At 49.2% G+C, this 16,273-nt stretch overlaps 1 protein-coding gene across 3 annotated transcripts in view; it reads left to right on the forward strand.

Annotated features, from left to right (window-relative positions):
• Positions 1–11,429: 11,429 nt before the first annotated feature.
• The window catches only part of LOC142497967 (uncharacterized), a 44,141-nt gene continuing 39,297 nt past the window's right edge, over positions 11,430–16,273 (forward strand). Inside the window, exon 1 of one of the 3 annotated variants that reach the window (XM_075606449.1) lies at positions 11,430–11,568. The gene's annotated coding sequence lies outside the window, so the exon portion shown is untranslated. The other 2 variants (XM_075606450.1, XM_075606451.1) reach the window with 2 other exon arrangements.

The raw sequence follows: 16,273 nt of genomic DNA on the forward strand, positions 1-16,273 counted from the left end.
GACCTAGTACTCTGCTTTTCCCGCTAACCAAATGCCGTTCACACCTCTGGACATCCTCTGGCTGCTTTGAACTCCGATGTCCAGCAGACTTACCGGCGCCTATGGGTTTGCACAGGCTGCCTGTTTGGACATCGGTTCCGAATGTTTAAACATATTACAATGCATTAAAGTATATATTTCATACACTTCTGAGTCTCTGGGTACAGGGAACAGAAAAGGAAAAATGTTGTCCTTTTATTTCTATCTGCCTTATTTCCCACACACTTTCCCTGTGACTCAGTTTGGACTCGCAAAGCCCCCTCCCCCCCCCCCCACCTTATATACAGTTGGGGCACCCACAAACCTATACTTTTTGTGGGTCACCTTGGCACTAGCTGGGGTACCCCCCTTAACCTAGGGATTCCCTCAGCTACAGGAATACATGTTTTATCCCTGTGCCTCATTCTCCTTTCTGAGCTGTGCTGAAGCAGGGTGCCCTAGCGGTGAGTCGCGCTTGCGTTTTCACAGGGAGATATTGCCGGGACAATGTGCCTACATGTATCTGAGAATCAGGACCCCAACCTCTTAGGCACATTCTGTCAACAGTTTCTCCGCAAAAAAAACCCTCGAAACTCATACCCTAGCAATCCCTGCTTGATGGCAGGCCCGGAAAGGGAACAACACAAAAAATGGTTTTATTGCAGACAGAATAATGCAGTAATACAATGTTACTGCGCCCAAGAGCTGACTCTCTTGGACCCTTATACACGGAGCAGGGGTAACCAAAACGGGCTTGATCTTTATTATAGAGCCTGGTTACCCCCTCCCGCCACAGTGCCCAACTCCAGTCCTGAAGGACCACCACCATCAGGTCAAATTTTCAGGATATCCCTGCTTCAGCACAGGTGGTGCAGTCGTTGAGTGAGCCACTGATTGAAGCAGGGATATCCTGAAAACCTGACTTGTTGGTGGCCCTTTAGGAGTGGAGTTGGCCACCCCTGGTTTAAGCTCACCAAACTCTGATGAGTATCTGGGCCGACCCACCTAATCCTGTCATTAATGCTGCAGTGAAAGCAGAAGTCCTTTTTAAGGATGTGTCTTGCGGCACAACTTGCCATTCAAAGTTAATTGCAGCTTTAATTAGCTGGTTTCCAGACAGTGAGGTAGCCAAACGACATGAACGTTCACACAAAAAGGCGAGGCGCCTAATTCAGGGTAATGGGGAGAGAAAGTATTAATTAAGCCAGAAAGCAACTGCTGGCAGAATTTAGAGAAGAAACATGGTGGTATCCTGTCCCTGGGCACTGATGGAATTAATGACCATGGTGGTATCCTGTCCCTGGGCACTGATGGAATTAATGACCATGGTGGTATCCTGCCCCTGGGCAATAATGGAAGTTCTGACCATGGTGGTATCCTGTCCCTGGGCAATGATGGAAGTTCTGACCATGGTGGTATCCTGTCCCTGGGCAATGATGGAAGTTCTGACCATGGTGGTATCCTGTCCCAGGGCACTGATGGAAGATCTGACCATGGTGGTATCCTGTCCCTGGGCACTGATGGAAGTTCTGACCATGGTGGTATCCTGTCCCTGGGCAATGATGGAAGTTCTGACCATGGTGGTATCCTGTCCCTGGGCAATGATGGAAGTTCTGACCATGGTGGTATCCTGTCCCTGGGCAATGATGGAAGTTCTGACCATGGTGGTATCCTGTCCCTGGGCACTGATGGAAGATCTGACCATGGTGGTATCCTGCCCCTGGGCACTGATGGAATTAATGACCATGGTGGTATCCTGCCCCCTGGGCACTGATGGAAGTAATGACCATGGTGGTGTCCTGTCCCTGGGCACTGATGGAATTAATGACCATGGTGGTATCCTGTCCCTGGGCACTGATGGAAGTAATGACCATGGTGGTATCCTGTCCCTGGGCACTGATGGAATTAATGACCATGGTGGTATCCTGTCCCTGGGCACTGATGGAAGTTCTGACCATGGTGGTATCCTGTCCCTGGGCACTGATGGAAGTTCTGACCATAGTGGTATCCTGTCCCTGGGCACTGATGAAATTAATGACCATGGTGGTATCCTGTCCCTGGGCACTGATGGAAGTTCTGACCATGGTGGTATCCTGTCCCTGGGCAATGATGGAAGTTCTGACCATGGTGGTATCCTGTCCCTGGGCAATGATGGAAGTTCTGACCATGGTGGTATTCTGTCCCTGGGCAATGATCGAAGTTCTGACCATGGTGGTATCCTGTCCCTGGGCACTGATGGAAGATCTGACCATGGTGGTATCCTGCCCCTGGGCACTGATGGAATTAATGACCATGGTGGTATCCTGCCCCCTGGGCACTGATGGAAGTAATGACCATGGTGGTGTCCTGTCCCTGGGCACTGATGGAATTAATGACCATGGTGGTATCCTGTCCCTGGGCACTGATGGAAGTAATGACCATGGTGGTATCCTGTCCCTGGGCACTGATGGAATTAATGACCATGGTGGTATCCTGTCCCTGGGCACTGATGGAAGTTCTGACCATGGTGGTATCCTGTCCCTGGGCACTGATGGAAGTTCTGACCATAGTGGTATCCTGTCCCTGGGCACTGATGAAATTAATGACCATGGTGGTATCCTGTCCCTGGGCACTGATGGAAGTAATGACCATGGTGGTATCCTGTCCCTGGGCACTGATGGAATTAATGACCATGGTGGTATCCTGTCCCTGGGCACTGATGGAAGTAATGACCATGGTGGTATCCTGTCCCTGGGCACTGATGGAAGTAATGACCATGGTGGTATCCTGTCCCTGGGCACTGATGGAAGTAATGACCATGGTGGTATCCTGTCCCTGGGCACTGATGGAAGATCTGACCATGGTGGTATCCTGCCCCTGGGCACTGATGGAAGTAATGACCATGGTGGTGTCCTGTCCCTGGGCACTGATGGAATTAATGACCATGGTGGTATCCTGCCCCCTGGGCACTGATGGAAGTAATGACCATGGTGGTGTCCTGTCCCTGGGCACTGATGGAATTAATGACCATGGTGGTATCCTGTCCCTGGGCACTGATGGAAGTAATGACCATGGTGGTGTCCTGTCCCTGGGCACTGATGGAAGTAATGGCCATGGTGGTGTCCTGTCCCTGGGCACTGATGGAAGTAATGACCATGGTGGTATCCTGTCCCTGGGCACTGATGGAAGTAATGACCATGGTGGTATCCTGTCCCTGGGCACTGATGGAAGTAATGACCATGGTGGTATCCTGTCCCTGGGCACTGATGGAATTAATGACCATGGTGGTATCCTGTCCCTGGGCACTGATGGAAGTTCTGACCATGGTGGTATCCTGTCCCTGGGCACTGATGGAAGTTCTGACCATGGTGGTATCCTGTCCCTGGGCACTGATGGAAGTAATGACCATGGTGGTATCCTGTCCCTGGGCACTGATGGAATTAATGACCATGGTGGTATCCTGTCCCTGGGCACTGATGGAATTAATGACCATGGTGGTATCCTGTCCCTGGGCACTGATGGAATTAATGACCATGGTGGTATCCTGTCCCTGGGCACTGATGGAAGTAATGACCATGGTGGTATCCTGTCCCTGGGCACTGATGAAATGAATGACCATGGTGGTATCCTGTCCCTGGGCATTGATGAAATGAATGACCATGGTGGTATCCTGTCCCTGGGCACTGATGAAATTAATGACCATGGTGGTATCCTGCCCCTGGGCACTGATGGAAGTTCGGACTATGGTGGTATCCTGTCCCTGGACACTGATGGAAGTTCTGACCATGGTGGTAAATACTTCATAATTCGGGTTACCTCAGAAGATCCAGACAGGTTCATTAGGGCACGATTCCTCAACATGCTCTGTCACGTACATGCACGCATGCTGCGTTCCTCCACTCGCTCCTCTGAATGCCTCTGGAGGAAATCTCATATGCTCGCAGACTTCCTTCACTACAAATATATGCTGTCCTGTTTCAACTCTGCCCTCTCTCAGGCTAAACAAACCTACTTTTCATCACTAATCAACACGCACAGGTCTAACCCACGTCGACTCTTTTCTGTCTTTGACTCTACTCAGAACACCCTCGGCTGCCTCCTCTTCTTCCTCCATCTCACCTCAGGACTTTGCTGACTTTTTTAAGGAAAAGGTGGAATCCATACGTCAGAACATCCCATCTGTTGCCTCCTCCCATCCCACACCACCGCTTCCTAACTCTCCTCCTACCTTTCTTGACTCTTTTTCCGCTATCTCGGAGGAGGATGTGTCACTGCTGATCTCCTCTTCTCCCTCTACCACCTGCCCTCTTGATCCCATTCCTTCCCATCTCCTAAAACCTCTTGCTCCTTCTATAATCCCTACAGTATACTCACACAGATATTTAACTCTTCCCTCTACTCTGATACTTTTCCATCCTCCTTCAAGCATGGAACCGTGATACCATTGCTCAAAAACAGCAAGCTTGACCCTACCTGTCCTAACTATCGACCTGTCTCCCTCCTGCCTTTTGCCTCCAAACTCCTTGAACGTCTTGTATTCTCTCGATTGCTACACTTTCTCAACACCTATTCTCTTCTAGACCCTCTACAATCTGGCTTCCGCACTGCTCACTCTACTGAAACAGCCCTCACTAAAATAACCGACGACCTCCATGCTGCCAAAGACAGAGGTCATTACACTCTGCTCATATTACTCGACCTCTCTGCAGCATTTGACACCGTGGACCACCCTCTTCTCCTCCACATTCTCCATACTCTTGGTATAAATAACAAAGCTCTATCCTAGATCTCCTCTTACCTCTCCCATCGTACTTCCAGTGTCTCTCTTGCTAACACCTCCCCCCCCCCTCTATTGATCTCTCTGTGGGGGTACCCCAGGGCTCTGTCCTGGGACCCCTTCTCTTTTCTCTTTACACACTCTCTCTCTAGGTGACCTAATCACATCTTTTGGGTTTAATTATCACCTCTATGCTGACGACACACAAATTTACCTTTCAACCCCTGACCTTACACCTGCTACACAGACCAAAGTTTCTGAATGTCTCTCTGGAATATCATCCTGGATGGCCATCCGCCGACTGAAACTTAACATGGCAAAAACAGAGCTCCTTATACTTCGTCCCATTCACCCAGTAGCCCAAGCACGCTGCCTAGGGGTCACACTCGATTCCTCTCTCACATTCTCCTCTCACATTCAAAACGTTTCTAAAACTTGTTGCTTTTTCCTCCGCAATATCACAAAGATACGCCCTTTCCTCTGTTACTCATCTGCTAAAACTCTGACTCAGGCCCTCTTTCTCTCCCGTCTCGATTACTGCAACCTCCTGCTGTCCGGCCTTCCTGCCTCTCACTTGTCTCCCTTACAATCTATCCTAAACGCTGCTGCCAGAATCACTCTACTCTTTCCTAAATCTGTCTCCGCGTCTCCCCTCCTGAAATCCCTCTCCTGGCTTCCGATCAAATCCCGCATCTCACACTCAATTCTCCTCCTCACTTTTAAAGCTTTACATTCCTCTGCCCCTCCTTACATCTCAGCTCTAATTTCTCGCTATGCACCATCCCAACTCTTGCGTTCTTCTCAAGGATGTCTTCTTTCTACCCCCTTTGTATCTAAAGCTCTCTCCCGCCTTAAACCTTTCTCACTGACTGCCCCGTACCTCTGGAATGACCTTCCCCTCAATACCCGACTAGCACCCTCTCTATCCACCTTTAAGACCCACCTTAAGACACATTTGCTTAAAGAAGCATATGAATAGCACTGGATAATCCTGGACACATGATACATAAAGCTTGGCCCCCTGTAGACACACTTACTAGAATTCCCTCCTACTGTTCCCCTACCTACCAATTAGATTGTAAGCTCCTCGGAGCAGGGACGCCTCTTCCTTAATGTTACTTTTATGTCTGAAGCACTTATTCCCATGACCTGTTATTTATATTATTTGTTATTTATATGATTACAACATGTATTACTACTGTGAAGCGCTATGTATATTTATGGCGCTATATAAATAAAGACATACAATACAATACAATGTACACCCCACCTTTGAGCACGTGACCTGCATACAGGACAAGGGTCAATATTCTGCTGGCAAGCGATCCCACTTTTCACCTCTGCAAAGGTCCCTCAAATGTTCAAGATCTCCTCTATGGGACAAGGGTTAATTCGCAGCTCGCACCACCCGGGAAATGCAAATAAAATATAACATTAATATTTGCCAGGGCCCCAGATACACGTTTATTATAGAAAAACTATACACTTTAACACACCAAAAATCCATTGTAGCAAAATGTGTCGGAAAATGTAAGTACGCTCTCCAGAGTGTGCAACAGTTCATTCAGAGCCCAAAGTATTACTTATTAAATGTTTTAATATATATAAAAATACAGAGCATACAATTACAATAAATGCAGAACAGTTTCCCAAAACAAAAAGGATAAACCACAAAAGAAAACCTTATACATTACCATATGTCATATGTTTTCTCCCAGAGAGGTCACTGGTATGGAAGTGAAACTCACGTGTTTGGTCCAAACACACATCTGTTGAAATCTGAAAATCTAATACATTGCCCAGACTTAAATATTATTTTTCCCATGGAAACCACAGAAGCCCACCCCGCTGTCGTAAATCATCTGCCAAATTGACGGTTTTACAGAAGGAAAAAAACTCCTTCCAAACAAAGTTTGACTCTGCCTCAGGATATACCCGCACTCATAACTTCTCTTCTGTAATACTTACACACTCGTGAGCTACATTAATACATTCAGGCGCTTGTGGCGGATGCTACAAGACTAAACATGCCGTCTTACCACTAAACATGAGTGACAAATGAATAACTGTCCCCCAGTTCCTGTTAAACATAACATGCCCCTCTGAGACACGATTACAGATGTGTAACTCTTATTATACAGAGGAGAGGACATCACATGATATTTTCATTTTTAATAAAGACACTCTTTGGTTTAATACTTTGTTAGCCACGCCCCCTCAACCATGCAGAACCCTCCAGAGAATGCATTTGAAGCTGGCTCTAAAAGTACCATGTTTAGAAAGTTGTCACATGGGCCATATTTTATTTACACTTCTGGCAGACAACTGCCCTTATCCCTAGACTATCAGCAATATACAACCCATCTGGCACTTTTAAGTGGGCCATACAGGATAAGCCACGAGTTAAGTTCTGTTTGAAACCCAGCACTCACCCATGACAAGCCCGGACCTGTCATAAACCTAATATATGTATATTGTATTTTTAACTTCTAACTGTAGCTCATTAACCCGATGCACCAGGTTCACCAAAATGCATCATATCTCATGAAATTATCATGACATGCTCTCAATAAATTAAGCAGATGCAAACAGCTTTTCCTTGGTTTGTGTGCAGTATTTGTATCAGCCAATGCATCAGTCACGGTGGGCAAGCATAGAGGCGCTCTCAAAACCCATAGAGATCTATGGGATTGGTTGTTTTTGTCATTATGTGCACCTTGCTGCAAAATAGGAAGCTAAAGCTTTGCCATTTATCCACAAGACTTTGTAGTGGATATTTTTTTGACCATTTTAACAAAAGTAAGAAACAGAAGGAATTGCAGAAAGAAGATATGGTTAAGTGTGTCTCGTACACTGGGGAAAGTCCTGGAGATTTGGGATGGGCTATGGTGCTATTTCCTGACCCACTGCGATGAAGACACTAAGGAACCTGTTTCATCTAAACTGCAGCGGACAAACGGAGGACAAGGCCGTGTCTCTGGAGCCGGAGAGAGAAGACTGGTAAAGGTCTTCAAGAAAGCAGTCTACACATTGTTCTTAAAACATTTACTATTTCACTTCAACGTGAAGATCCCATAATTCACAGACTACACCCAGCTGTGCTGGAGCTTTACCGAGAGATACTAGGACGCTTGGTGAAACCTTCTACGGCCATGGAAAGCAGAGATGACCTACGTCTTGTCAATGTCTCTGAAGATGTGTAGAGGTCTGATGCAGCAGATTTGTGCGATTGGGTTTCTGGAGCTGATTAGGAAAGAGATTGCTTTGGCGATTCGCAGTGCTGAGGATCTCATGAGAAGGCTCTGCAGGACCTGAGACTAACGCTCCCTCTGAATGACCCTGAAAGCCGCTGTTGTGTTTGATCTCAAAACTGGAGAGACGTCCAACTCTTCTATGGTCTAAGTATTGCTGGAAATATGTCCGGATGTTTCTCCTCCAAACAAGCCTGACCACCTGCTCATGGAGTTCATGTCTCATCAAAGCTCCACTAACCTACCCAACTTCCCTCCTGAAAGAGACATTCCCCCAGAAAAATTGGGTTTAATATATACAGCCTTTGATTGCATTCATTGAAAACTAATTATCTAAGCTGCCGATCGATTCGTTCTCCCTTGATTGATCAGCAAAGATCCTGCTTCCCAGGGCTCACTAAATGGCCGCTTTTCAGTTTCAATCAATCCAGCATTCAGTGTAACTCAGCAGCTACAATGTATCCCGATATTACTAAGGTAACATTTATCTATTGTTACGGTTTGCCGGGCAAAACTGCTGGCAACAAATTATCTATCACAAACAGGAAAGTGTTACAAAGATCTTGCACTGCTGGGGAGATGGGCTAACCCTGATATAGAAATCAAAGGATGCTCATTATATTAAAGCTCATTAAAAATGGCATTAAGTTGAATAAAAAAAATGCATTAAGTATTATTTAATACTACAGAACGGATTAAAAAACACGCGTGTAGGATTGTAGGATATTGCCGGAAGTGACTGTGGAGGAGGACAGATTGATACATTCTGGAAGGCTGTTTCACAGCTGGCAGAACCAGCCATTGGGCGACCCCAAGTCAGATTGCAATCACAATTGGCTAAATATGTCCTGCTCACTCCACATAGCGATGCTTTCTGTGAAAGTATATTTAGCATGGTCAGATATAAACACAACACTCAGAAACACGCGGGCATTAGGAATAACCCGTGTGCAGCTACGGGCAATGTATTCAAAAACACACCGTGCGTCATCAAGTGATCAGGTAACGCCGGGCAACGTCTGCAATTTACAGGAGGTCAGCATCAACGTAGATTGTAAGCTCTTCGGGGCAGGGACTCCTTTTCCTAATGTTACTGTCCTAGCTGACGCGTTTATTCCCATTATGTGTTATATGATTATGTCAGCTGTGACACGCTATGTGCATAAATGGCGCTATATACATAAAAATATACATAGAAGAACGCAGAATTACCCTCCAGGTGTCTGTGTTCTGTGTGTCCACATGCGGAGCACGCCTCTTTCATACATTATTGTGTACTATTGGTTACCTGAGAATAGAAAAATAGTGTCGCTTTTGCCTTTAGTTTTCATTCCCAGTTACATGGTTTTTTTCCTTACTCGCTTTAAGGTGAATAAAAGTCGGTGGTATTAAGAGTATTGAACATCTCCCCAATTATTGCAGGTAACTGATCTCGTGATCGTCGCTCCGGAATGCAATTGTTTGGAATCTATGATTCACAAAGAATCATTCCTCAAATTGAATAAAATTAGTTGCATGTAATACCGATGATGTTAGTAACAAATGATTCACCCTGGCTTTATTCTTGTTACCTGTGTGTAAAGCGTCCGCCATCTTTTTTTCCTCTGGCAGAAAAATACATTTTTTTTATGCTGCAACAGGAAACTACTAGTAAACATTATAGAAATCAAAAGCACTTGTTAATTGTGTACTCTGGTATTTGAGGGGACTTTTGCTTTAACATCACACACGGAGTAGTAATATGTGTACCTATTTTGTCAGAGGGTATGCTGAAGAAATGTAATGCGTAATTCATTTACAGGGAAACAAAAGAACCCAAGTCTTTGCATTTAGCACCGTTATATTTGATACATGACACCAGTTAAAGTGGTTTAGAAAGTTCCTTTGGGTTGGCGATGTGGGTCCTTTAACGCTGTGTTTGTATGAGGGGCGAGGGATGCACAGCTATGTATTAAATATGAATGGTTGAAACTTGTGGGTTTAGGGCGCAGAATGATATTATTGATAGTGAGAGTGTGACCCTGTGCCATCAAACAACTTGTCCTCTCACTCCAAGGACAAAACCCCACACAGATCAACAGCCTGCCGAAAAAAGAAATCAACTCAATCTCCAGCGAAATGAAGAAGCAGTATGTGACAAGGTGGGAAAATGATATCCAGCGCTCAAAGAAGCTGGAGACCTACCACAGCCTACAGAGAGAATACACTCTGGCACCCTACCTACTGAAGGTAAAAGACCCAAAACAGAGACAGACCCTGGGCCAGTACAGAATGAGCGCCCACAGCCTAGAAATAGAAACAGGCAGGCACAGACAGAACTGGAAGCCCCGGGAGATGAGACTGTGCCAAAGATGTGAGCTAGGAGAGGTGTGTGAGAGACACAGGCAGACACAGACAGAACTGGAAGCCCCGGGAGATGAGACTGTGCCAAAGATGTGAGCTAGGAGAGGTAGAAGATGAAACACACTTCCTGTTGCGTTGCACACAATACTCTGAAGTGAGGAGTGCCCACCTAGAGAAACTCACTGCTGTTATCCAGAACTTTAATAATATAGAGGAGAACCAACAAATAGCGATCCTCCTGGGAGAAGATGAAACATGCGCAGAACTGGCTGCACACTATATCAGCACCTGCCACAGGCTGAGAGACGTCCACTAACCCCCACATCCCTGTGTGAAACTGTTACCCATATACCGGGCAAGCATTATACCCTACCCCCTAGTATTCGTGTAATTATTGTCCCCCACCCCTTACTATTCACGCTTTGGCATACTGAAATGTTCTTTCGTCATGCCAATAAAGCTAATTTGATTTGATTTGTGATTGATTAGTGATATTGATAGCCAACTAAAAATCCGCTCGCGCGCACCCGCCACCATAAAACGGGCCTAAAGGTGACGCGCAACGCCGGTCGCTCGCTTGCACACGCAGCAGCGAGGACTATATAATAAGCCTCGAGCTGGAGGTTCTGCGCTTCATGCAATGGGAGGGGGAGGGGGGGGGAGAGAGGGGGAGGAGAGGGGGGGAGGAGAGGGGGGGAGGAGAGGGGAGGAGAGGGGGGGAAGAGGGGGTGGGGGAGAGGGGGAGGAGAGTGGGAGAGAGGGGGGAGAGGGGGAGAGAGAGGGGGAGAGAGAGGGGGAGAGAGAGGGGGAGAGAGAGGGGGAGAGAGAGGGGGAGAGAGAGGGGGAGAGAGAGGGGGAGAGAGAGGGGGAGAGAGAGGGGGAGAGAGAGGGGGAGGGAGAGGGGGAGGGAGAGGGGGGGGGAGAGGGGGTTACTTCCCGACATTCCCAGAAGACATAGCAATCTGCTCTCGCTTCACCTTCCCCAACCAAGATGGCCGCCGTGTTCTGTCAGTGGGACAGTCACGTGACCCCAATGTGGGGCGGCCGAACGGTCGTTTATGTTACGTCAACACGCCAGCGCGCGACGCGTCCGGGAGGCCCCGCCCACATCTGAGACACCTGGCTGACTCCGTTGTGATGGAAACGGCGCCGAGTCCCTGACCTCTGACCCCTGACCCCGGAGACCCGCGGGAGGACAAGGTGAGAGGACGTCAAGTGACGTCAGCTGGAGGTGTGATGTCAGCAAGAAGCGAAATAGGGAGCCCCCCAATCACGTGATATATGTGGGGGTGAGGAGCCCCCCATAATTATATATATATATGGAGGGAATAGGACCCCCTTATATCACATCTGGGGGTGATGACCCCCCTTATATCACATCTGGGGGTGAGGACACCCCTTATATCACATCTGGGGGTGAGGAGGCCCTCTAAGTCACACGATGTCTGTGGGTGTGGGGGGCGTGAGGGTGAGGAGCCCCCTTAATACATTAAGCCTGGGGATCAGAAGCCCCCTAAATCACAACTGGGGTATGGTATGAGGACCCCACTTTAACACATGATGTCTTGGGGGGGAGGAGTCCCCTAAATCACAGGATATTGGACGAGGTGAGGAGACCCCTAAATAAGTATGGGGGGGGAGGGGTGAGGAGCACCTAAACCACAGGATAATGGGGCTAATGGGCTGGAGGGATGAGGAGCCCCTTAATCACAGGATTTTGGGGGAGGGGTGAGGAGACCCCTAAATCACAGCATATTGGTGTGTGGGGGGGACGACTCCTAAATCGCAGGATATCGGGGAGGTGAGGAGCCCTTGAATCACATGATATTACTCGTGCATTATTAGCGGGTTCGGTGTATACGCGGGGTCGTGATTTCACAATTGATGATAACGGGCGACATTATGATAGATCCGTGTGCTGACTGTCCGCATTTTATATCGATGGGGTATGCGCGTTTCTGGGTTCTGGCTCCAGTAGACGGAGGATTGTTCTTGGTGACGGGTGCGGGTGACGGTTTCTCTGCTCCCCCTAATGTCATGTACAGAGGCTCAGATATCCTGGGGTCAGGAACTCGGACGCTTTACAACTTGGTTATAACATACGTGTTGTTCATCTGTCTTACACGTCCTCCCTTTCTGTCTCTTATCCGCTCCTTTATGGGAATGTCTGATTAATATTATTCTATGTGAAATACAGGCATACCCCGCTTTAAGGACACTCACTTTAAGTACACTCGCGAGTACGGACATATCGCCTATAGGCAAATGGCAGCTTGCGCATGCGTCTGTCAGCACGTCCTGAACAGCAATACCGGCTCCCTACCTGTAGCGAAGCTGTGCGCAAGCGGGGAGACTATAGAGCCTGTTACACATGCGTTATTTACATCAGTTATGCACGTATATGACGTTTGCAGTACAGTACATGCATCTACTGTAAGTGGGGGAAAAGGTAGTGCTTCACTTTAAGTACATTTTCGCTTTACATACATGCTCTGGACCCATTGCGTACGTTAATGCGGGGTATGCCTGTACATCCAATTGTGACATAATATGTCCAAAGAGGATCAGAGCTCTGAATTAGAGACCCATGTTATTACAGCAAAATTCACCTCTTGTCGGTTTACCGATGATCCGCCCTGCTCCCAATCATCCCCCCCCACCCCTCAATCATTCCCCCCCCACCCCTCAATCATCCCCCCCCACCCCTCAATCATTCCCCCCCCACCCCTCAATCATTCCCCCCCCACCCCTCAATCATTCCCCCCCACCCCTCAATCATTCCCCCCCCACCCCTCAATCATTCCCCCCCCCACCCCTCAATCATTCCCCCCCACCCCTCAATCATTCCCCCCCACCCTCAATCATCCCCACCCCTCAATCATTCCCCCCCCACCCCTCAATCATTCCCCCCACCCCTCAATCATCCCCCCCACCCTCAATCATCCCCCCCACCCCTCAATCATTCCGCCCCCACCCCTCAATCATTCCCCCCCACCCCTCAATCATTCCCCCCCACCCCATCAATCCCCCCTCATCATCCCCCACCCCTCAATCATTCCCCCCCACCCCTCAATCATTCCCCCCTCAATCATTCCCCCCCACCCCTCAATCATTCCCACCCACAATCATTCCCACCCCTCAATCATTCCCCCCCCACCCCTCAATCATCCCACCCCCTCAATCATTCCCCCCCACCCCTCAATCATTCCCCCCCACCCCTCAATCATTCCCCCCCACCCCTCAATCATTCCCCCCCCACCCCTCAATCATTCCCCCCCCCACCCCTCAATCATTCCCCCCCCACCCTCAATCATTCCCCCCCCCCCACCCCTCAATCATTCCCCCCCCCCCCACCCCTCAATCATTCCCCCCCCACCCCTCAATCATTCCCCCCCCCACCCTCAATCATTCCCCCCCACCCCTCAATCATTCCCCCCCACCCCTCAATCATTCCCCCCCACCCCTCAATCATTCCCCCCCTCAATCATTCCCCCCCACCCCTCAATCATTCCCCCCACCCCTCAATCATTCCCCCCACCCCTCAATCATTCCCCCCCTCAATCATTCCCCCCCTCAATCATTCCCCCCCCCACCCCTCAATCATTTCCCCCCCACCCCTCAATCATTCCCCCCCCACCCCTCAATCATTCCCCCCCCCCACCCCCCCCTCAATCATTCCCCCCACCCCTCAATCATTCCCCCCCACCCCTCAATCCCCCCCCACCCCTCAATCATTCCCCCCCCCCACCCCTCAATCATTCCCCCCCCACCCCTCAATCATTCCCCCCACCCCTCAATCATTCCCCCCCACCCCTCAATCATTCCCCCCCCACCCCTCAATCATTCCCCCCCACCCCTCAAACATTCCCCCCACCCCTCAATCATTCCCCCCCCCCTCAATCATTCCCCCCCCACCCTCAATCATTCCCCCCCACCCCTCAATCATTCCCCCCCACCCCTCAATCATTCCCCCCCCACCCCTCAATCATTCCCCCCACCCTCAATCCCCCCCCACCCCTCATCATTTCCCCCCCCACCCCCTCAATCATTTCCCCCCCCACCCCTCAATCATTTCCCCCCCCCCACCCCTCAATCATTCCCCCCCCCCACCCCTCAATCATTCCACCCCTCAATCTTTCCCCCCTCAATCATTCCCCCCACCCCTCAATCATTCCCCCCCACCCTCAATCATTCCCCCCCCATCCCTCAATCATTCCCCCCCACCATCCCTCAATCATTCCCCCCCACCATCCCTCAATCATTCCCCTCCACCCCTCGATCATTCCCCCCCCCACCCCTCAATCATTCCCCCCCACCCCTCAATCATTCCCCCCCCACCCCTCAATCATTCCCCCCACCCCTCAATCATTCCCCCCCACCCCTCAATCATTCCCCCCCACCCCTCAATCATTCCCCCCCCACCCTCAATCATTCCCTCCCCACCCCTCAATCATTCCCCCCCACCCCTCAATCATTTCCCCCCCCACCCCTCAATCATTCCACCCCTCAATCATTCCCACCCCTCAATCATTCCCACCCCTCAATCATTCCCACCCCTCAATCTTTCCCCCCCTCAATCATTCCCCCCACCCCTCAATCATTCCCCCCACCCCTCAATCATTCCCCCCCACCCCTCAATCATTCCCCCCCATCCCTCAATCATTCCCCCCCATCCCTCAATCATACCCCCCATCCCTCAATCATCCCCCCCTCCCTCAATCATTCCCCCCCCCCCTCCCTAATGATTTCTGCCTTGCGTAAAACCCACACACATTGGTAGTGTCACGGCACATCACACAGCTGTGTAATAATAGGCCCACGCAGTACCTTCCGTCACATAGCAGGGTACTTATAGTATGCGCCCTGAGATGCATTTACAGAGTACTGTGTGGGTCTGGAGATACAAAGTAATATCAGAATCAGCAATGATATGTATACTTGGATGAGGAACGAATGCAGCCACCTCAGGGGTGGAATCCTTGGTTGCAGGTCGGCAGCCACAGAGACGAGTGGCATTAATTGGACAATTATATTCCTATTACCCAATAAAATCCAGTGTAATTCAGGCACAGGGAGATGAAGGACTTACCCTGAGGACATAGACAGACGAGCTGTCGGCATGAAGATGAGATCTCTGAACATCGGTAACCACACTACCTGTATTACCCCCAACAGGCGGATACGTATCCTATAATTAAGTAATAATCCCCGAAGAACAGGGCATTACTGGCCAATAATGCCCTGGCTGGAAGAGTTGAAGGCCCGTGGCGAAGCCGAGAGACTTTAACCCAGCCAAGGCATTATTGGCCAGTAATGCCCTGTTCTGAGGGGATTATTACTATTACAGGCTAAATGTAGCTTTTTCATAAATAAGACACTTTTGTATAGTTATATAGATTTTTTTTTATTCAAATAAAATGGTGAATACACACACAGCACCTCTACACACACACAGCACCTCTGCACACACAACAGCACACCACACACAACACACAACACATCACCTCTACACACACACACACACACACACACACACACACACACACACACACACACACACAACACACACACACACACACACACACAGCAGCTCTATACACACACACACACACACACACACCACAGCAGCTCTATACACACACACACACACACACACACACACCACAGCAGCTCTATACACACACACACACACACACCACAGCAGCTCTATACACACACACACCACAACAGCTCTACACACACACACACACACACACCACAGCAGCTCTACACACACAAAATCTGCTGCTACACACATGCTGCACCCATAAACACTGCTGCTGACACACACACACAGCAGCTCTATACACACACACAGCAGCTCTATACACACACACATAAGCTCTACACACAAACTACTGCTACA

Source organism: Ascaphus truei, chromosome 6 (genome assembly GCF_040206685.1).
Source record: "Ascaphus truei isolate aAscTru1 chromosome 6, aAscTru1.hap1, whole genome shotgun sequence".
NCBI lineage: Eukaryota > Metazoa > Chordata > Amphibia > Anura > Ascaphidae > Ascaphus > Ascaphus truei.